Genomic DNA, 24,277 nt, shown 5'->3' with positions numbered 1-24,277 from the left:
CCCCATAAAGAACTTCTGGACCAGAGGTGGGTTCCTACTGGTTCGGCCTAGTTTATCCGAACCGATAGTAGTATGACGGCATGGGTCACTGGGACCGGCAGCAACCCAGGCCTGCCATGTCCCCAAACCGGTTCTCCAGTCAGCGCCATCAGTACCACCATCCTGTTTTTATGTTCTGCGCATGTGTAGAACAATTTTAATTGAATTGTGCATGCACACACGCATGCATGAAGCACACAGCCTGGACATCACATAAAATATTTTGCCACTCCATCTCTGATCATATACCCACATTTTGGGTGCTTGGCAATTGTCTCACATTTATGACTGGTTGCCAAGTGCTCAGTGACCATGTGAAAGAGTATCACAGGAAGAGCCTCATTCATCCTTTCTCCCAGTTTCTTACTCCAGGTAGCTGCTCCTCATAATCTAATTTCATGAGTGATCATCCAGTTGGTACAAAGACTGGAGTCTCTGCAGGCTGAAACAAAGACAACCATGGCTGATGATTTTCCCATTCCACAGGAAAAGGAGTTTTCTTATGAAGTAGATGACAACAGCACATACAATAGAGGCAGATATCCCTGAACTATGGAAGGTGTGTCCAATTAATTATCTGAGTTTGTAAACACCATTTCCACTTTTCACTTTTGGTGGAAGGTTCTAATTCAGGTTTTGTTTCTTTTAAATAATCTTTCACATGAATCCTTTAGGCCGGCTTTTTATCTCAAGAATAAAACTGAATGTGCAAACAGAAACATGTCATATTTTATTTCAGTATTTATAAATGAGAAAAATTCTTTTCAGTCTCCAGCTCTCATTTTGAACATTTAAAAGAGAGAAATGAATATGCTTCCTTATGGAATGAATAGGGTAACCTACTGATGACGTGTAACATTCAGGAAAAATGTTTGAAAACAGACAAATAGGGGTAGATGACGAGATGAGAGACTGTACTGTCTTTGTGTGAGCATGTGTAATTGATTGAAATAATTCTATTTAAGTTTGTATGCACTATATAGCCATCTGAAGTATTTTCTTGCAATGGGTAAAACAAAATATGCTCTCAGGTATTTAAATTAAATACACAGGATGGACTTTATAATTCTTCCAAAACTCATGATGCATCAGAAATCATTCAGGTGTTATTTATTTTATCCCACTGTTGTTATTTTTATAAATAACGCAAGACAGTGAACATGACCAATACTTCCTCCAGCCTCCTCTTCCCTTTTCCCTGCAACAACACCCCTGTGAGGTATGTAGGTCTAAAAGTGATTGTCCCAAGATCACCCCACTGGTTTTCATCCTTAAGGTGGGACTAGACTTCATTGTCTTCCCATTTGTAGCCTGGGGCATTAACTACTAGATCAAACTGACTTTCGATTCTATTATACAGAACTCTGTTCTGTTGTAACAGTGTATTGTGCAGATAGTGTTCTGTTGTACAGGTGAGACAACCAAGGAGATTATAATATATCTATAATTGTGTATTATATAACTCTTTTCATAATTAAAATTTTAAATTACTTATTTATCAATATAAGGCTAATTGTATTTAAAAACATTTGAGTAGATCCTTTTTCATTCAAAACAAATATTTGCATCTTCAGATATTCATTGGGTATGAATATGATGGACTGCAGTACATTGAGGGGCAAGATATATGCCACCATCTATAGTTAGGTGTGTTTTAAATCCCATAAAGTGCTCTTTTGTCTGATACAATCAGTACTGTAAAACAATGGAAACTTGTGTTGAGTGGATGAGCTAATCCTGGGAATGAATCCCTGATGTGAAAACAAACTGTGCCATCCCAAATTATTTTTGAGCTGGGAATGTTGCATCCTTTAACTAGATTGAGCAAATGGAATGGCTCTATTCATAAAGAACAGAGCTTATCTGTGCTCCAATAGCAGGAGATTAGGATGGATCTCTTCATACTTTCAAAGAAGGTGACAAACAAGCAGCTTGTATTTTATGTAACACAGACCTAATTGTCCTTTTTTCATGGTAGTGTTTGGGGCAGAAAGACAAACAGGTTTCCTCAATGTTCCTTAGCTAGGACTTGATGCATATCTAGATTAAATCTATAGTCTATGTCATTTGATAGTTAATATCAAACAATTTTTATAATTTTCAGAACAAATTATAATGAATGGCCACATAATTAGACATACAAATACATACGACTAAAATATGTTCCATTTTAAAGACAATCCAGACTAGATTTCTTTTAAAAAATATGATTATATATAAGCTTTTTAACTTGAAATGTTTTATTTAAGAAGTGGGGTATACTTTTAAAGTCATAAATCTTTTAACGTGGTTTATTTCCAGTGACCGAATCAGTCATTCTCTTAAACATTTGCATCTGGTATTCATTTTCTTTTCATTTTATAGGGTGTCAGTCATAAATCCCTTGTATGTAAAATCAGATTGGTCTAGTGATTAAGGCTAGACGCAAGGACTGTGAGTTCTACGCAAGGACTGTGAGTCACTCATGCCCTCGTGACCTCAAGACTGGACTACTGCAATGCGCTCTACATGGGGCAGCTCTTGAAGAGCATTCGGAGACTTCAGCTCGTCCAGAATGCAGCCGCGCGAGTGATTGTGGGTACACCTCGGTACACCCATGTTACACCTATCCTCTGCGAGCTGCACTGGTTACCAATTGGTCTCTGGATACGCTTCAAGGTGCTAGTCGTCACTTATAAAGCCCTTCATGGTATTGGACCTGGGTACTTGAGAGACCGCCTGCTGCCAATTACCTCCCAAAGACCCATTAGATCACACAGGGTTGGCCTCCTCTGGGTTCCGTCTACCAGCCAATGCCATCTGGCTGCTACCCGGGGAGGGCCTTCTCTGTGGCAGCGCCGGCCCTTTGGAACGAACTCCCCGCAGAGATTCAGACCCTCGCCTCTCTCCAGGCCTTCCAAAAAGCTGTTAAAACCTGGCTGTGTCGGCAGGCCTGGGGTTGATGAGTTCCCTTCCCCTCTCGATTGTGTGTCTGTTGGTTATTTAAAATGCTTGTATTTGTAGTTCTTGTGTTTCCCTTCCCCTCTTGGGTTTGTGAGCCGCCCTGAGTCCCGCTGGGAATAGGGCGGCATTTAAATAAAACAAAACCTAAACCTAAACCTACACTTGCTTTAATCCTGAAAGTTGACTTAGTGACTTTGGGCCGGTCACTCTCTTACTACCCAATTCACCTCACAAGATTGTTGTGATGGTTGGGAAAATAGGAGGAGGAGGGAGACTGTGTCTATTCGCCACCTTGAGGTATTTATGAAAAATAGTAAAAGTTGGATATTAAATAAATAAATGTCTATGATTTCTTCATTTACCACATCCCATTAGTACTGATCAGATTGTTTATCATAGACAGAAGTTAATGACAATTAGAGAACTGAAAGAGACAAACAAGATGTCCTATCTATTTCCTTTCCCCACTCTAGTTTCCTTTAGATGTGCCAGACTTTATTTCCAGATTTTATAGCTGGGATGATTGTTGACCATGCAGTTTTCAAATGTAGAAGATACAAGTAGACCTCGACTTACAACAGTTCATTTATTGACTGTTCAAAGCTACAATGACACTGAAAACTGTGACTTATTACCGTTGCAGCATTTCCATGGTCACGTGATCAAAATTCAAATACTTGGCAACTGACTCATATTTATGATGGTAGCAATCTCCCGGGGGTCATGCGATCAGCTTTTGTGACTTTCAGACAAGCATAGTCAATGGGGAAACCAGATTCACTTAACAACTGTGTTACTAAGTTAACAACTGCCGTAATTCACTTAACAACTGTGGCAAGAAAGGTCATCAAATGAGGCAAAATTCACTTAACTGTCAATAACTACTCAGCAACATAAATTTTGGGCTCAATTGTGGTCGTAAGTCAAGGCCTATCTGTATAGTCCAAAAGGACTGAAGGCTTCTACAATAAGGAAGCCCATGTTATAATACCCATAATCTCTCAGTTTTCTGTAAGTCAGCACTTATTGAATTATCAAATCTTGAATCTATCAAAAAACCAATCTCCATTGGGGTAGAAAATGAAAACTGAAAGAATAATAAATCAGAAATGGAAGAACCATTTGCTTGTCCTATTTGTGATCTATTTTCTGTTACTTTGAAACAAGTAATACTATAGAGAAATGTAGATTAAGATGGGACCTCTACTATGTGACATTGTTTTTTAAAAATGTTGTTTTTAAAGCTGTATGTTCAATTGTATATTTAAAAGCAGAAAATTGGTCTTTTTCAGACCAATTCTACACTTTTTAGACATTGTGGAATGATAATTTATGACATTCATATACTTATTTTGATCTGTAGATGGCAGCAATCTTCTGTAGAAATGATATTTCAAATATTATCAAAGTCTAGACTTGCCTGCTTGGTTGCAAGGACAGGAAATCCAAAGGACGCCTTATTTTATTTTATCTTATATTTTTTAAGGCTGACTTTCAGCTGGAAATTTGCTTCCACTACAAGTTCAAAGCTGAAGTTGCTAACCTTTAAATGTTGTATGCACATTTCTGCTTCCATCTTGAAAATGCCAGTTTGTAACTATTGCCAATTCCTGGTCTTCTCCATTATTTTCAGTTTCCTTTGGTTTGTAAAGGTTTACCTCTCCAATTTTCAAAACAGTTTCCCAACAATTCACTTTTATAGATAATTTTTGCTTCTGCTGCTTTCAAGATGTTTCCAATGTTTAATTGCAATAAGCATTTTCCTTGCTTTCCTTGATATAATCATTTAATCCATGTTTCCCTTCTTCAACTATTTTACCTGCAATAAACCACAGCATCCTTTTTTTATACTAAGAATAATCAATCACTATCACTTTTTAAATATATGATTCAACGTAATCAGAAATTTTCAGAAATTTATCTTAATTTTCCAATTCAACTTGTGCCCAGTTTACCACATCAGCTGCATATCTAATTACTGGTATTAATATGTGTTTATGGCTTTGATTATATTTCACCATCGAACTTTGAATTTATAAATCTTTATTATTTAATATAAAAATTTATAAAACAAATTTTAACTACTAGTGATAGTTAAACTGGAAACCATTTAGAAATATTTTTCAATTTACTTTTTATTTTTATATTGTTATATTTCTAAATGTTTTCCAATTCTATTAATATTATATTTCAAAACGTTATTTTTAAATAGCACAAAAAACTATTTAACAAATATATTTAACTAATATATTTAACTAATACATTTCAATAGATCCTTATTGCTTATTGTATGAGATAATTCCAGTGGTGGGATCCAATTTATTTTACTACCGGTTCTGTGGGCATAGTTTGATGGGCGTGGCTTGGTGAGTGTAGCAGGGGAAGGCTACTGTAAAATCTCCATTCCTACCCCACTCCATGGGAAGGTTACCGCAAAATCCCCATTCCCTCCCGATCAGCTGGGATTTGGGAGGCAGAGAATTGATGGATGCGGGACCAGTCAGAGGAGGTATTTAGCGGTTCTTCGAACTACTCAAAATTTCTGCTACTGGTTCTCCAGAACTGGTCAGAACCTGCTGAATACCACCTCTGAATAATTCATATTAATTTCCTAATTTTTTAAGAAAACATTTAGAGACTGAACAGTCATCCATCAAGGATGGTTCAGTGAATCGTGCAACCTACAGGGAGTTGGACTTGATGATTTCTGGGGTACTTTCCAACTCGATGATTCTGTTGATCTTTAAAATATAAAAACCTGGTTAACACTGTTCAAACCAGGAAGAGAAACTAAAATGATAAATAATGTATTGCACTAATACTGTAGATTTAAACAGGTTAATATGGCATATAACTCCATTGACAATTGATAATGGCCAGGAAAGACAAATTATATAACAGTTGATTCTGGAAATGCCATAAGAAACAGAAACATTCTATCATCTTTGGTGTCTATAGAGATTCTCAATCATCCAGGTCGCAGTTGTCCCAAAAGTGTTTTTATTCAAGAGGCAACTGGACTTTCTGGTTATTCTTTGAAGATGTTTCACTTCTCATCCAAAAAGACTCTTAGATGAGAAGTGAAACATCTTCAAAGAAAAACCAGAAAGTCCAGTTGCCTCTTGAATAAAAGCACCTATGGCACAACTGTGACCTGAGAATCTCCACAGACATTTAGCTATGCACTTTGGGATGAACACACTTTGAATAGTGCGGGAATATGAACAGATTTCCAGAAAAATTGCAGACTACAGGAACTATTTGCCATTCAGTTTGAGATGCAGACAGCAGTGGCTCATCCCCAACAGCCTGTGCCTGTGCTCAACAGTGAAGGGACACAGAGCAGAAAACTTCCTGCAGAAAGCACAACTCCAACTTCTCAATGAAAAAGAGCTTAGTTTAGTTTAGTTTAATGAAATTTGTATGCCGCCCACTCCCATTGGGACTCTGGGCGGCTTACAGGCAAGATAAAAGCATTTTTAAAAATTTTAAAGTAAGAAATACAATATTAAAATTAACACAACATCCATTCTGTCCAAGAGGGGCTGGATATTAATTAACAGCCCCAGGCCTGCCAGAACAGCCAGGTCTTGGTGGCTTTACGGAAGGCCAGGAGAGTGGTGATGGTCCAGATCTCTACAGGTAGTTCGTTCCATAGGGCCGGCACAGCTACAGAGAAGGCCCTCTCCTGAGGGGCCGCCAGCCGGCATTGTCCGGTCGACGGTACCCGAAGGAGGCCCAACCTGTGCGATCTTATTGGTCGTTGGGAGGTAAATGGCAGGAGGTGGTCTCTCAGGTAGCCAGGTCCTAAACCTTGTAGGGCTTTAAAAGTAACGACTAGCACCTTGAAGCGCGTCCAGAGACCAATGGGGAGTCAGTGCAGCTCGTGGAGGATAGGTGTAACATGGGTGTATCTAGGTACATTCTGGACCAACTGTAGTCTTCGAACACTCTTCAGGGGCAGCCCCATGTAGAGCGTGTTACGGCAATTCAGTCTTGAGGTGACGAAGGCATGAATGACCATTCGAAGTGCCTCCCAGTCCAGGTAGGGCCACAATTGGTGCACCAGGCAAACCTGGGCAAAATCCCCCCTGGTCACAGCTGACAGATGGTGTTCTAACGTCAGCTGCGGGTCCAGGAGGACACCCAAATTGTGGGCCCTCTCTGAGGGGTGTATAATTTCACCCCCCCAGGCTAAGAGGTGGAATGTCTGGACTATCCTTGGGAGGCAGCATCAATAGCCACTCGGTCTTGTCTGGATTGAATGCAAGCTTGTTCGCTCCCATCCAGACCCTGACAGCCTCCAGGCACTGGCACATCACTTCCACTGCTTCGCTGAGTTGGCACGGGGCGGACAGATACAATTGAGTATCGTCCGCATATTGATGATATTTGATCCCATGCCGGCGTATGATCTCACCTAGCGGCTTCATGTAGATATTAAATAGGAGGGGGGACAGGACCAAACCCTGCGGCACCCCATATTTGAGGGGCCTAGGGGTCGATCTCTGTCCCCCAACCAACACCGACTGCGACCTGTCCGAGAGGAAGGAGGAGAACCACCGTAAGACGGTGCCTCCCACTCCCACCTCCCGTAACCGTCGCAGAAGGATACCATGGTCGATGGTATCGAAGGCCACTGAGAGGTCAAGAAGCACAAGGATAGAGGAATGTCCTCTATCTCTGGCCCACCAGAGATCATCAATCAGCGCGACCAAAGCAGTTTCGGTGCCATAACCAGGCCTGAAACCCGATTGAAAGGGATCCAGATAATCTTGGATCCAGAGCTTGGATGAGAAGTGAAAAATCTTCAAAGAAATCGAAAAAGCACCTTGAGGACTATCATATTTAGTGGCCATCCAACAGAGAGAGAGAGAGAGAGAGAGAGAGAGAGAAAGAGAGAGGGAGAGAGGGAGGGATGGAGGGAGGGAGGGAGGGAGAGATGGAGGGAGGGAGGGAGGGAGGGAGGGAGGGAGGGAGGGGAGGAGAGAGAGAGGAGAGAGAGAGAGAGGAGAGAGAGGAGAGAGAGAGAGATTGAGATTCTGAGATGGCAGGGAAGAGGCCCAGACAGCTGAGGTCAATGCAGAAAGGTTTATTAACGGTAGTAGTGGCGCATGCATACTCGCTCAATTAGGCGGGTGGCATCCGACCGGCTAGATCATCTCAGTTGAGGTGCAGCAACTGGCAAGGTAGGTCATCCTTGTTGTAGCTCCTCCCCAATGGGAGTGGAGCTCCAGGTGAAGTCACTGGGGCCCACCCTTGCAGGCTCAATCCACGTCCCAAGTAGGTCGAGAAGCAGCTGTGGGGCGGATTGAGTTGGTGTGTGGTCAGGCTGCCGGAAGGCGATGGCCGGGTAGGAAAGGCCTGATTGGAGGAAGGCCTCAGTTGGTAGGTGGCATCTCAGTTGATTCACATGGTGCTGCCATTCGCTGCCATCTGGAAACCCGACCCTGTAAGAACAGGAGCCGGTTACTTTGGTGATGGTGGCAGGCACCCACCTTGGGTTCCCCATGAAGCTGGCATAAACCAGGTCCCCCTCCCCAAATTGGCATGGCAGAGCCCCTAGGTTGCAAGGCTGCAGGATGTTGTAATGCAGGTGCAACCTATCTAAAGTGCTCCACAGGCACCGGCCCATAAGCAGCTCTGCAGGGCTCTTATGAGATGGGGGCATGGAGTGGAGTGCTGGCTGAGGAGTTAAACCGCCACCTTGTCCCGCCAGTCTCCTCGGTCCATTCGTCCCAACGCCTCCTTGGCCGAGCGGACAGCACGTTCCACCCAGCCATTGCAAGCAGGGTGGTAGGGGCAGTTGGGGCGTGGCGGATCCCTAATCCGGAAAGGAATTCCTGGAAGGCTGTGGTGGTAAATTGGGGGCTACTAACAATGGTAATCATTATGGTGTCTGGCAGCCCATATGTGGCGAACAGACGCTGCAGCCCCCGGATGGTGGGCTCAGTGGTGGACGCCATGAGGAGGAGTTCCACCCACCAAGAATATGCGTCCATGACCACCAGGAAGGTTTTACCGTGGAAAGGCCCCATGAAGTCCACGTGGCCCTTCACCATGGTCCCCGTGGCAGGTCCCAGTTCCTAATGGGTGCAGCCGGAGGAGCCAGATGGGACTCCTGGCAGGGGGTGCAACGGCCAACCCAAATTGTTATTTCCTCATCCATCCTGGGCCACCAGACATAGCCGTAGGCCAAAGCCTTCATGTGAGTTATGCTGGGGTGGCCCAGATGGAGATGGTCCAGGACTTGGCTCCGCAGGAAGGGAGGAATGATCATCCTGTCACCCCAGAGCAAGCACCCGCTGTGGAGGGAGAGCTCCTGTTAAAGGGTCTTGAATGGGCAGTATTCTTCCTGTACCTTGCCCAAGGGTCACTCCCTTTGGACCCAAGTGAAAACCTGGGACAGGACGAGGTCTGCCAAGGAGTGGGCAGCCACGTCAGATGATGAAAGAGGCAGGCCCAAAGAGGCAATGGAGAGGACTGAAGAAGAGGGAATGGGGTCAGGGTCAGTGACAGGAAGAGGGCAGCAGCTAAGAGCATCAGCATGCCCCATATGCTTGCCCGGATGGTACTGCAGCTTATATGAATACACTGTGAAGAACTCCGTCCAGTGGGACATCCAAGGAGACAGGATAGGTGGGATAGGATGGTCACCGGCCAGAAGTCCAAGGAGAGGCTTGTGGTCAATGAACAAGGTAAAATGCCATCCATATAGATAATCATGGAACTTTTTAAACCCGGACACAGCATCCAGAGCCTCCTTGTTGATCTGGATGTAATTCCTCTTGGTGGAGAAGAGTGTCCAGGAGTAAAAAGCTATGGGGGCTTCAGAGCCATTGGGGAGGACATGGCTCAGAACAGCCCCCACACCAAAAGGGGAGGCATCACATGCCAACGTCAGCAGTAGCTTGTCACTATATTGGATTAGGACAGCCGCTGATGTAAGCATGGCTTTGACAGCCGCGAATGCATGTGCTTCATGGCTGCCCCAGCACCAGGCCACTGATTGGTCGAGCAACCGATGAAGTGGCTCAGCTAGTAATGCCTTGTGAGGTAAAAATGGCATATAGAAATTCAAGAGGCCAAGGAATGCCTGCAGCTCCACTTTGGAGGTAGGAGTGGAGGCGTTCCTGATGGCTTCAAGTTTGGAGGGGGTGGGGTGGATGCCCTGGGCATCCACAAGGAAGCCTAGGAATTCCACCTGTTGCACAGCAAAGGAGCATTTGCTGTGCTTTAATTTTAAGCCCGTGTCCCTGAAATGGTTGAGGACCTTCCGAAGAACTTTGATGAGCCCTGATCGACTGTGGGCACCGATCAGGACATCATCAAAGTAGGGAACCATACCAGGAAGCCCATGGAGCAATCGCTCTATGAGGCTCTGGAAGATCCCCAGGACAACGGAAATGCCAAATTGCAAATGGCAGCAGTGGAAAGCCCCTCAGTGGGTGACAATGGTCTGGGCAGCAGTGGCCTCATCATCCACTGGGAGCTGCTGCTAGGCTTGTGCCATATCCAGTTTCACAAAGTTGCAGCCCTGCCAAAGAATGGAGCAGGTGCTGCACCACCAGAACTGGATACGAGTTTGCCTGGCAAACCTTGTTAATTGTCAACTTATAGTCGGTGCAGATTAACTCATGGGGGTCTCCCATTTGGAGTGGTCGATGGGCTCCAGAATTACCTGTGCCAACAATTTGTTGAGTTCTGCATCAACTTTGGGCCTCAAGGCAAATGGCACTCTGCGGATCTTGAGCTGGATAGGAGCAACCTGGGGGTGTGGGTTCAGGGAAATGGGGGAGCCTTTGTATTTACTGAGCGTTCCATCAAAAATGTCAGCAAACACGGGAATGACATCATTGACAGAACCCTCGGCTGACATTTGGTGAACCCCTTGGAGTGACAGCCCCAGGTGAGGAAACCAATCAAGGCCCAAAAGGGCTGGCAGAGGCTTTCCCACAATTAAATGGGAAGCCTGCCATGGAAATGGACATAGTCAACCCAGACGGAAAGGCTACCCAGGATAGGGATCTCAGTTCCCTAGTAGTCTTTGAGACTGGTATCTGCAGCGGTTAATTGATTGCGGGTCAATCAATAGCTGGGCACAGGCCGATCAGGGTGCTCCAGGAGAGCAGGGATCTGGACGATCCAGAGTCCACCTTCATTAAGCATGGAGCCCCTTTGATGCAGAGGGAGATCTTGACTTTCTTGGTGTCAGCCAAAGCCTTGCTGACCGATGCTTCAGGAAGATCTTGCTTCCGAGTGACCACGAAGCAGTTATCTCTGACAGGTTGAGTATGTCATTGTGGTTGGTGGTCACCACTGAAATGATGTTCTGAGGTGGCTGGTGATGGTAAGGTGATGCGGCAAACATTGGCAAGATGCCCCTTTTTATTGCAATGGTGGCATACTGCTGCTTTGAAGGGGCAAGCATCACAAGAGTGATTGCCGCCGCAGCCAAGGCATTGACTGGTTGGTTGTCTTGCCAGAGCGTGATTAGTCATCCTTCTTGGTTGTGCTCTTAGACGATCGACCTGGTCCTCCTCCGGGTCTTCCAGAGGGGCCAGTTTGTCGATGAGGCAAGTACGCGGCTGTGAAATGACCAACTACTGGCATCTCAGAATTTTGGCAGTGGACCGTTCAGAGAGTTCTGAAGCTCTGGCTTCGTCCATTGCCATCTGTAACATAATGTCAGAGCGGGCCAGCAACCTCCACTTGAGGCAGACATCGCAGACTCCACAGACAAACTGTTCAACCAGTGAGTCATCCAGGTCGTGGAATTCGCATTGTATTGCTGCAGTGTGAAGTGATTGTCTCTGTTTCTTTTTGGATGCATTGCCTGAATGCATAACGGCGGGCGATGCATGACGAAGTCGGAGCATAATGATTTTTAAGCTTTGCGATTAAAGTGTCCCATGACAAGGCATGGACCGCTAGTAGTGAAGCTAGGGATCTTGTGGTGTTAAACATCTCAGGCCAGCAAGAACTGAGGAAAAATCCGCATTCGGGATTGGTTCTTCGGGATTGGGTGGCATACAAATTCATTAAATTCATTAAATCTTGAATCTTGCATTTTCTGTCCTCAGGTAACTGGTGATAATTATTGGCTATCAGGAAGCATTCAAAACGTTCGAGGAATCCGGCCCATGACTCTGAAGTAGAGCTGAAGGGCACGAAGTGCGGTAGAGAAAACATATCCAAACCAGCTGAGGAGAATCAACTTCAGAAGAGAGGAGAAAAAACATTTTTTCCCTTAATTTTGCAGCTGTCTAGTGGAACGCCTCTTAGAATCCCACCTTCATCGCCAGTATTGAATTCTGAGACGGCAGGGAAGAAGCCCAGACAGCTGAGGTAAATGCAGAACGGTTTATTAACGTTAACAAGGCAAACAGCAACTAGGAACAGGAAATCAGCCCCTCGCCCTGCTTGACAGCTATTTATATTGGAGCTGTCAAGCAGGGCAGCCAATAGGAACAGTAGAACAACCTGCGCTCAGCCAGCTGCCTTAGCCAATCAGGCACGGCTTGCCAATAGCCAGCTGTCAGTCATAAGTCGAGGACTTACGGCTAGTTGTAATTTGAGGACTTGCAGCCGGTCATAAGTCAAGAACTTAGGATTGGTCGCAGGTCGAGGACTTAACAGAACTCCCATCTGATGGGACCCAAGTGGCCTGCCTTTTCTGCTGTGGACCCATCCTCGGGAACATCATTCCCCTTGAGGTAACATTAATCCCATCTCAGTCTCCCAGAAGGCCCTTAATGTAAGTTTTTTTCCCCACCAGACCTGGAAGTGCCATGGAAAGCGTGCAAGGTGGATTTATGAGATTAATTTGAATTACATTTCTATCAGATTTACTTTTAGAAACAAAGATATTTTAGATAATCAAGACAGGGTTCCACATTTCTCCTCCTCCTCCTCCTCCTCCTCCTCCTCCTCCTCCCTCCTCCCTCCTCCTCCTCCTCCTCCCCCCTCCTCCTCCTCCTCCCCCTCCTCCTCCTGACTGCCTGCAGGATAAACAATCACTTCTAGACTGCCGTAATTAGACTTGAAAGGGTGTGAAAACTAACAGTGGTAGACATAAGACACCTTCTTGAGCCTAGTATACAAGCTCATAAATGCAGATGTAGAAACACATTTTCCCTACAGTTCCCATGGTATCACAGACTCATTTAGGATGATTATCTTTCTAAAGAACTGTTGCTTTCCTGACCACACAGTCAGACCTTTTTATCCTGCTGGCTGTGATCTTCAGCCTAGACTGTTTGGCCTTAGGAATTTTGCCCAGTAATAAACTCATCACAACAAAGTCAAAGGAGGAGTTGGGGCAAGTCTTTCTATGAAGCCTCCCAGGGTCTGGCCTCAGTTCACAAAGCAAGTAATATGACTTACCCCCCTCAGCTGGGCTTCCTAAGTTATATGAGGTAAATTTGCTGGTTTCTCTATTGAGAGCCAGAAGGAGTTTTTCTTTTCTTTTCAGGTTCCCAAACTTCTTTAAAAAGAACTTGTAATCAAGTTTCTTTGGTGGGGGGTGTGTGTAACAATTGAGAACAGATAGTAATCTAAGCAGAATCCAATTCTTCTGCACTCTTGCTGGAGGGTGAAAGATTTAAAGCTGAAGCAAATAAAGTCAGCAATAGTTTTGTGAGATGGATTAGGTTGATGGGTAGTGACTAGCCCAATAAATGTCAAGCTTGACTGAGGATTTGAACTTCTGCTCTCAGCTCCTAAGCAAACACATACATTGTTCCACCACACTGACTTTTGGGAATCTGTCTTTATTTTCCCATTTGTGTTGGGGGACTAATTCTGCAAAAGGGGGTGGGGTGGGGTGTTTATGATGGCTGCATTTCTCTCTCATCTTGTCTCTTTTGTAACATTTTCTCTCTTCAAAGTAATTTGCTGGAGATTCTCCTTGCCTGTTCAAGCAAAAGGATCACAGAATAAGAAATGATCTTTTAGTTACTGAGTTCAACTCTTCTCTCAGGGCAGAAAAACCTCTGTGCTTTATGCCCTACTGTAGAATCAAGAAATATGACAGAACACAATCTTCACAAATAGCAGCGAGGATTTTATTAAACAATTTCAGGATCAACTTATTTCAAATTGGTTCAGGTGATAATTGTAAACTTTCAGACCAGCCCACAAAGTTCCTTAAGGAATTCAGTTGTATTCTTTGCGCTACCTAGGGTGCTTTCTGTTGCACTTCAATTGGTTTTTGTGTTCCCTGTATTGTTCTGGAAGGGACTCAGCCTTCATTGGCAAAAGAAACGCAAAAGTCCTGTGCCTGGGCTAATGGAAAAAACAGGGCTAGATTGAAATTGTGAGGCATCTTCCAGGAATACTTTTCTAAAAATAAATCCTCCTTCTATTATGTTTTGTGGAGAGCTCTTAGAAAGTCATGATAATGTGCTGCTTTCATATTCTGAGGGAGGCTACTGTATATACTCAAGTATAAGCCTAGTTTTTCAGCCCACTTTTTGAGCTGAAAAAAGCCGCCTCGGCTTATACTCGAGTCAGTGAAAAATTTGCCCGAAATGGAGGAGAAAAAGGGGCGGGGCCATGCCACTGGGTGACGCTCGTGAATGGCCCAGCGCCCCTGAGTTTCCCCTCCCTCTGTGTCAGTTTGCCGCGCAGCATGCACCGCACCATCCCCCCTCCTCACGTTCCAATGTAATGCAGGGCTATCTTACGATTCCCCTTCCTCCCCCTCCTGCCGCTCTGCAACGATGTCCCACCTCCTCCTTGTTATGGCAAGCAGCCACATAGCGATGTCCCACCTCCTCTGGTACAGTGATCCAATGATAGGACTGTGCCGTGTGTCATAGGAGGCGGGACATCATCATCACAGCGGGACATCAGCATCATGAGGTGAGTGAAGTATTTCATTGAATACACCGGTATTGTGTGATAATAATTTGTTATGCAGAGCAAATTTTTACAATGGCTACTGTATATTTAATGGGCACAGGCAGACTGTATATGTTATTCAATGGGCAATGGCATTATTGGTATCTATTTTTATTTTTGAAATTTATCGGTAGCTGCTGCATTTCCCACCCTAGGCTTATACTCGAGTCAATAACTTTTCCAGTTTTTTGTGGTAAAATTAGGTGCCTCGGCTTATATTCGGGTCGGCCTATACTCGAGTATATACGGTAATTCAAATTAATCTCTCTCTCTCTCTCTCTCTCTCTCTCTCTCTCTCACACACACACACACACACACACACACACACACACACACACACACACACACACACAGAGGAGCCCAGTGAGATTTGAAATGCTCAACTGCAGCTAGCAGTCAGCTGAAGTAGCCTGCAACGAACAATGAGATTTTATTACCATAAAATCTTTAATCCTACCAGTTGGGTGGGATAATATGGATGAAAGGAACCCACTTTGGTATAGTGGTTAAGATGCTAAGCTAGAAACTGGGAGATTGTGAGGTTGTCCTCCCTTGAGTATATGAAAGCTGGTTGGGTGACTTTGGGCCAGTCATTCTCTTTCAATCCAACTCATCTTACAAGGTGGTTGTTTTGAGGAAAATAGGAGAATATTTGCCACCTTGAGTTAAAATATGGGATTAATAATTATGATAATTCATTTCTTTGTGTTACGATGTTACTGGTTTATCTTTGTTCCTTTGGACATCTTATTGCTGTGCTGCTGGGCAAATATTCTCCTATTTTAAATCTTATTATGGATGTTTTATTATGTATGCATGTTGTATCATGTACATTTTAATCTTTGTTGTAAACCATATGAATCTTTATGGAGATGGAAACTAGCTAAATAAATGCCAAAATCTAGGCTAAATAAAGCATTAAAGTGGAGATAATTATAATAGTAATGCATTAAACTTAATTTATTAAACTTGTGTGTTGCTCAACTCTCAATGAGTCTGGCAGCTCTCAACAATCTAATAAGGAAATTATAATAAAACAAATACAACATGAAAAATAAAGAAAAAAGATGGCAAGTGCAATTAAGTGAGGAGCCTCATTTGCTATAGGAAATGTTTCAGAGTTACTTCATAATTTAAAAGTGTAAATTATACATTCTAGTACATATGGCCTAAGGGTAAAGTGACATATTTTTCCTACAGACTTAGCAGCTATTCAGAGTGCATTTTTGAATCAGTTTTCTAATATTATCTCTTGAGAAACCTTGATTAAGCTATCAGACTAGTATATTTTTCTTAACAAAATCTGAGTAATTGGATTTTGAGTGGTAGCACCACTTCAAAATTTATCAAAACTAACACAGTTGGGCTAACAATGGATAGATCTAAACTGCTGTTGCAGATGTGGTGGAACACAACTCCAGGGTTTCCCAGTTTATTAAGAAATCCTGAGAGTGCAGCTCTAAAACAGATCATGCCAGACTAATCTTATTGCATTCTTTGACAAAGTGGCAAAATTAGTGGACCAGAGGAATGCCGTCAATATAGTTTACTTGGACTTCAGTAAGGCATTTGATAAGGTAGACCATAACCTAATACTAGATAAAGTACAAGAATGTGGGTTGGACAACATCACCACCAGATGGATTTGTAACTGGCTGACCAACCGCACTCAACATGTAGTCCTCAATGGAACTGCATCTACATGGAGAGAAGTATGCAGTGGAGTACCCCAAGGCTCTGTTTTAGGCCCAGTACTCTTCAACATCTTCAACAATGGATGTGGGACTAAATGGGGAACTCATCAAATTTGCAGATGACACCAAGCTGGCAGGAATAGCCAACACGCCAGAAGATAGGCTAAAGATACAGAAGGATCTTGACAAACTTGAACATTGGCACTATCTAATAAAATGAAATTCAATGGTGGAAAGAGTAAGGTTCTACATTTAGGCAACAAAAACAAAATGCACAGTTACAGTATAGATGGTACTTTGCTCAATAGTAATAACTGTGAGAGGGATCTTGGAGTCCTAGTGGACAACCATTTAAATAGGAGCCAGCAGTGTGCAGCAGCTGCCAAAAAAGCCAACACAGTTCTAGGCTGCATAAACGGAAGGATAGACTCAAGATCACGTGAAGTGTTAATACCACTTTATAATGCCTTGGTAAGGCCACACTTGGAATACTGCATTCAGTTTTGGTTGCCACAATGTAGAAAAGATGTGGAGACTCTAGAAAGAATGCAGAGAAGAGCAACAAAGGTGATTAGGGGACTGGAGACTAAAACATATGAAGAACGGTTGCAGGAACTAGGTATGTCTAGTTTAATTAAAAGGACTAGGGGAGACATGATAGCAGTGTTCCAATATCTCAGGGGTTGTCTCAAAGAAGAGGGAGTCAAACTATTCTCCAAGGCACCTGAGGGTAGAACAAGAAGCAATGGGTGGAAACTAATCAAGGAGAAAAGCAACTTAGAACTGAGGAGAAATTTCCTGACAGTTAGAACAATTAATCAGTGGAACAGCTTGCCTCCAGAAATTGTGAATGCCTCAACACTGGAAGTCTTTAAGAAGATGTTGGATAGCCATTTGTCTGAAACAGTATAAGGTTTCCTGCCTAGGCAGTGGGTTGGACTAGAAGACCTCCAAGGTCCCTTCCAACTCTGCTATTGTATTGTATTTGAGGCAGACTGACAATTACTAGGCAACTTTGCTGAAAGTAAGCAGTTTACATGTAATCGTTAATTTATAAGCATTTGTTTAGCAACTGTTCAAGTTATAACAGCAATGAAAAAAGTGATTTATGACTGGTCCTAGCACTTATAACCTTTGCAGCACGCTCATGATAAAAATTCAGGTGTTTGGCAATTGGCATGTATTACAATGGTCATTTGTGATCTTCCTGGCTGGTTTCTGACAAGCAAAATCAATGTGGGAAGTCAAGTCTGCTTACTGACTACATGACTGACTTAACACTTGCAGTAATTTGCTTAATAACCATGACAAAAATGATGAAATTGGGAGCAACGTAAACTTAAGAACAATTTTGCTTAGTGGAAATTCTGTTCCCTTGATCATAAGTCAAGGATTACCTGTATGTCCAAAATGGCCTAGGTAAAATATGAATGCTATCATGAATTTCCTGGAGAAATGTCATCACTTGTTTGTCATCCATATGAAAATGAGAATCAATAGTTGATAATAGTGTCAGGGATGAACCCAGTGGGTAAAACATTGGAAGCTCAACCTCCTCTCAGAAATCTTCCCAGAATCCCTTGGTACTGTCCTCCTGTTTCCCGAAGGATGGCATCCTCTTTCTTCATCTCAATGGTTTCTTTGGCTTCTTTGCAAGTGAAGGAGGAGGAAGTAGAGTTAAAATGAATTCTAGCATATATGGAGAACATAAATATCCAAATCCATAAAACATTAACTAGCACAGGCAGGAAATAAATAAACCTAGGAACGTTCTTTGCTAACATTCCCCTTTGCCTCTAGAGAGTAGAAAGCCTTTGGGATACATATTACTTCTGTACCAATTTACTTATCCAGCTTTCTCCAAATTTCATCTTAAACTAAGGCTGAGCAAAGATGGTAGTAGCAAATTCTACTTAATTTTCTAAAAGACAAGTCATTGTTCTTTTCAGAAAAAATGGGAGGAGTCTGGGGAAGATATGTATAGCAGTAATTCATATTTGCATATGCATGCATTGTGTATTCCCTGTTTGGGAAATAGCTTTAAATTTGTAGATGCCAACTGGCAATACAACAATGGCATTGTGTTCTTTTGGATTTGTAGTTATTAGCAAAGAGAGATGAAGCAATCACAATTTGTTCATATCGCTGCTTCATATAAGTTTTATATCACAATTCTCCATGTGAATACTCAGGTTCATTATTGTGTTGCAGAATTCAATACAGTAGACCAGTGATGGCGAACCTTTTTGGCACCAAGTGACTGTGACATAACTCTGAAGAGGAGCTGCTGTGGGGGGAAGGTGTGCACTGGAAAATGAACTTCTGGTTTCCGGGACATGCATGCGTGCCGGCCAGCTAGTTTTCTGGTTACTGACGCGCAACAATCATCTGGCCAGTGCACATGCTCCTGATGGAAATTGAAAGGCCAGCTCTTCCAGTTTCTGGCACTGCTGCATGCATGAAGGCCAGCTGATTGTCACTTGTGCATGTGCACCAGAAACCCAGAAGAAGAACGGGTGACGCCGCACATGCCAGTTGACATGGCTCTGTGTGCCACTTCAGGCACGCATGCCAAAGGTTTGCCATCATGGCGCTAGACAATTGAAAGGACAGCTTTATTTTAACTCCATATTTGTAGGGTTGTTAAAATTAGTCCGGTTCAGTTAACAATATGGACCAAATGATATTGTAATTGTAATTGTAATTGTAAAGTTTATTTATAGGCCGCCCTTTTCCCTGAGGGGACTCAGGGCGGCTTACAACTTACAGGGAGGGGAATACAAACAGTAATATATAAACACAGTACATAATTAAAATATAGAAACAACATTCATCATTCGGGTGGGGACGGATTACAATCTTTACCCCCAGGCCTGACGGGATAGCCAGTTCTTGAGGGCTGTGCGGAAGGTCTGGAGGGTGGTGAGGGTACGAATCTCCACGGGGTGATCGTTCCAAAGGGTCGGACCTACTACTGAAAAGGCTCTCCTTCGCGTAGTTGCCAGTCGACATTGACTGGCAGATGGAATTCAGAGGAGGCCTAATCTATGCGATCTAATAGGTCGCGAGGAGGTAATTGGCAGGAGGCGGTCTCTCAAGTACCCAGATCCACTACCATGAAGGGCTTTATGGGTGGTAAGTAGCACCTTGAAGCGCACCCGGAGATCAACAGGTAGCCAGCGCAGCTCGCGGAGGATAGGTGTTATGTGGGTGAACCGAGGTGCACCCACAATTGCTCGCGCGGCCGCATTCTGGACTAGCTGGAGTCGCCGGATGCTCTTCAAGGGCAGCCCCATGTAGAGCACATTGCAGTATTCCAGCCTAGAGGTCACAAGGGCACGAGTGACTGTTGTGAGAGCCTCCCGGTTCAGGTAGGGTCGCAACTGGTGCACCAGGCGAACCTGGGCAAATGCCCCCCTGGTCACAGCCAACAGATGGTGGTCAAAAGTCAGCTGTGGGTCCAGGAGGACTCCCAAGTTGCGAACCCTGTCTGAGGGGTATAATATTTGGCCCCCCAGCCTGAGCGATGGAACACTAGCCAAATTATTGGGAGGGAAACACAACAGCCACTCGGTCTTATCCGGGTTGAGTACAAGCTTGTTAGCCCTCATCCAGTCCCTAACGGCTTCAAGACCCCGGTTCATCACGTCTACCGCTTCATTGAGTTGGCACGGGGCGGACAGATACAACTGAGTATCGTCCGCATATTGGTGGTATCTTATCCCGTGCCTCCGAATGATCTCGCCCAGCGGTTTCATGTAGATGTTGAATAGCAGGGGGGATAAGACCAAACCCTGTGGCACCCCATATGTTAGGGGCCTAGGGGTCAATCTCTGCCCCCCAACTAACACCGACTGCGACCTGTCCGAGAGGTAGGAGGAGAACCACTGCAAAACAGTGCCTCCCACCCCCACCTCCCGCAGTCGTCACAGAAGGATACCATGGTCGATGGTATCGAAAGCCGCCGAGAGGTCAAGGAGAACCAGAATGGAGCCATGGCCTCCATCTCTGGCTCTCCAGAGATCATCGGTCAATGTGACCAAAGCGGTTTCTGTGCTGTAACCAGGCCTGAAGCCGGACTGGAATGGGTCGAGGTAACTGGCTTCCTCCAAGGACCGCTGAAGCTGGGAGGCCACCACCTTCTCAACAACCTTCCCTACGAAGGGGAGGTTGGAGACTGGACGATAATTGTTAAGGACGGCTGGATCCAAAGATGGTTTCTTCAGGAGGGGTCTCACCACCGCCGCTTTAAGTGCGGAGGGGAAGAGGATCCAGCCCTGTGTCACCTCTCTGCTGTTGGCAACCAGCCAGGGGGGACACGGGTCCAGTACACAGGTGGAGGCACTCACAGCTCTCATGGCCTTGTCCACGTCCCCAGGAGCAACATCCTGAAACTCAACCCAGCGATGGTCTACCAGATTATCCTCCTGTGCCTCGGCTGGATCTGCAAAGTTGGAGTCCAAATCCGACCGAAACCCGACCAACTTTGTCCGCTAAGAACTGGACATAATCCTCAGCCTTACCCTGCAGGGGGTCCCCCGTATCCCTCCTATTTAGGAGGGAGCAGGTTATCCTAAACAGGGCGGCTCTTTAGCCTAAGATATGAAGTCCCCTGACAATGAAACATCTTGGGAAGTTGCTTTGTATTATGGTATATTCGCTGCCTAGCATAGTATCAACCTTTAAACCATGGAGAAGTGTAAAATTAGAACTTCATGGGAAAAAGTGGCAGTAAGGAGTTTACATCATATCTTGTAATGCTTAAAACTAAGTACAGGTAGTCCTCAATTTACAGCAGTCAATTAGTTACAAGGGGTTGGAAAAAAGTTACTTACGACTTTTTTCACACTTATGACCATTGTAGCGTCCCCATGGTCACGTGATCAGAATCCAGATGCTTGGGAACTCATTCATATTTATGATCAAGGTAGAGTCCTTGGGTCACGAGGTTACCACCTGTGACTTTCTGACAAGCAAAGTCAATGGGGAAGCCAGATTCACTTAACAACCATTCACAACTTCAGAGATTCACTTAACAGCTATGGCAGGAAAAGGTATAAAATGGGGCAAAACTCATTTATCAAATGCTTCACTTAACAACAGAAATGTTGAGCTCAATTGCAGTCGTAAGTCAAAGACTACCTGCATTTGTAGGAAATTAGCACCCACCCCTCTCCTAGAAAGATGAAATATTAGGAAATATTAACAGGGCACAATATTTCCCCTAAAAGGGAGGCAGAAACTCAGCCCCCCCTACCTTTGTCAATGGGCCATTAAGGCCTGGACCAGTCCATATTACATAAAAAAGATCTACCTCCTTCAGGCAGAGCTATAATAGGAATCCCAAAGCCCTTTCATTACATCATCACCCAGCAAGAGTCAACCAAGCTTGGGACTCAGGACAGCCTACAGAGTTGTCCCTGCATGGCCCCATGGGAGTCTGATCAACCAATCAGAATGCAAGCTCAAATTCAAAACCCAACAGAATGGGATATAAATCTCTGTCTCTCCCTCCCTCCCTCCCTCCCCCTCTCCCCCCTCTCCCATGTCCCTTTTTGTCCAGGATCTCAAGCCATGTGGTCCTGTTTACCATTAAAACCATCTTTCCAAACAACCTCCATGATTCCAGTGTCTTCCTCCCCACTTGGAACTGAACCCAGATGGACATTTCTTCCAACATAATGAAACAGAATAATCAGATCTTCATGATCACAGAAATAACCCTTTAAGCAGTGAGAGCCAGTGTTGTCCAAACATTAAGATGTAGAATTAGGACTAGGTTCAAATACACTGATTCACTGATCTTGGGCAAGTGATTCTGTGTGAGTCCCATCAATTTAACAGAGTTGTTCTTGTGGTGAAAAATTGAAGGAGGAAGACCCATGAAGAGGAGAGGAGAGGTGAGGTGAAGTACCATCTAGCAAGTTATCCATCTAGTCATCATGATGATTGTTTTGTAGGTACCAAGGTATCCATTGCAACTTAAAAAAAGACACTATCATTCAAGATGACTAAGACACTGTTGCTGAAGCTGTTTGTTGCTGCTCCAGACTCTCCCTGAAGCTGAGTTCAAACTATGGCCACTGCAGATCTTGACTGGTTATTCCTTTGCTTCTTGGCTTTCCCATATGTGCTTAGAAGGCAAACTTTGCTGGCTGGCTCCATATGGGAGAATGTCACAATACTCCCCTTTCTTTTTAGAAATTGTTCCCTTTCACTAGCTTCCTTTCTTTTCTTTTCTTTTGCTTTCACACGTGGAAGCTTTCCTGCTCCCTTCCCCTATTCTTTCCTTTGTCACTAATGTAGACCCTTTCTTTCTTGCTCTGATGTTACAAATCTCTAAGCAAAAGGAACGGGTTGTTCTTTTGTTTCTAGGTTCCGCTGTAGGTCTATAGAAACTTCAGCGCATGGACGAAATGATGATTGAGCTTCATTGAAGCAAAGGAGCATAATTCATTGTAACTTTGTTCTAACATGCAACTTAATTTTACAAATAATGAAAGAGAAGTATTAGTGCACAGAGGGCACAAGGTGGGGAGGGGGGAACCCCAAAAGGGCACTTCCTGGGAGATGTAAGATGGAATGGAATTATGCTGGCAGAAGAGATGGGAAAAAAATCTGCCATCCAGCAGACTTTACTGAACTACATAGTTATCAGCCATTGCTGGATCAAAGGAGGGGTATAAAACAGGAAGTTACTGATAAGCTGAGAACAGTCTGGAATGAAACACTCATTCAGGCCACTTTACACCACTGGGGTGTGTGTGTCTGTGGGGTAATATATCCAATTAAATATGAAGATATTACTAGACAGAAATGAACAAACCAATCAGAGAAAATGATTCAGGATGGAATACAGCGTTTTGGAAACAGTGCTTCAAAATATAAGTGGGGGATACATTTGCAGTGGCTTGGGGGGGGGTAGATAAGGTTTTGACTGTTCCTGCACTCAAGAAACTGTAGACAGGTCATGCTAGAAATTGGATAAGCAAAAAGTGCAGCTCTGGATGACTTCCATTAAGTTATCTTTTAGGAAATGAACTTTTGGAAGGGTAAAGTAATAATACTGCATATATTAATCAGAATGGCTTTGCCAGAATCAGATGCAGAATGCTGCTGAGAACCACTCATTTGAAGAATGATCCAGAGAAGGAGCTGTGGTTTTCATATTTTGCCTACTGACGTTTCCTATGCTTTTAGTTGTGGGTGCTATACTAAATAGGTATTTTGTTTGGTTCCAAGCAATGATTCTATGTTCCTCTCTAAGCAGTCATTATAGTGTAGCATTACACAAGAATAGGCCAAAATAATGGCTGGCTATTAATATAACTGGGGATATGGAAGCCTCCTGGCCTCATTTCAGCACCACAACACTGAAATACCGTAAGTTCTGCACTAGGGCAAAAGTTGCACAACGGCCTTAAAATCATTTTTTTAAAAAGCCTATCCTCTTTAAGACCTAAGAAAAAGAAGAACCCTGAGACGTATTTAAAGACATAACTTCTTTAAGAACCCCATTATGATGGATGATTTCATCAAATTGTTCTTTCTTCAATCAATATTTGAGTTTCTTGGGCCAAATGTGGTATATGAATAGCAATGTATTGCCCTCAGAAACCTACAAGGTTCTTAATGAATTTCAAATCCAAGTGTGCCTGGACTACATGAACAAAACTAGGACATATTTCTTGTTTTAT

Source organism: Thamnophis elegans, chromosome 4 (genome assembly GCF_009769535.1).
Source record: "Thamnophis elegans isolate rThaEle1 chromosome 4, rThaEle1.pri, whole genome shotgun sequence".
NCBI classification, from domain to species: Eukaryota; Metazoa; Chordata; class Lepidosauria; order Squamata; family Colubridae; genus Thamnophis; species Thamnophis elegans.
The sequence above is the reverse complement of the archived record's forward strand: the minus strand, read 5'-3'. Positions refer to the sequence as shown.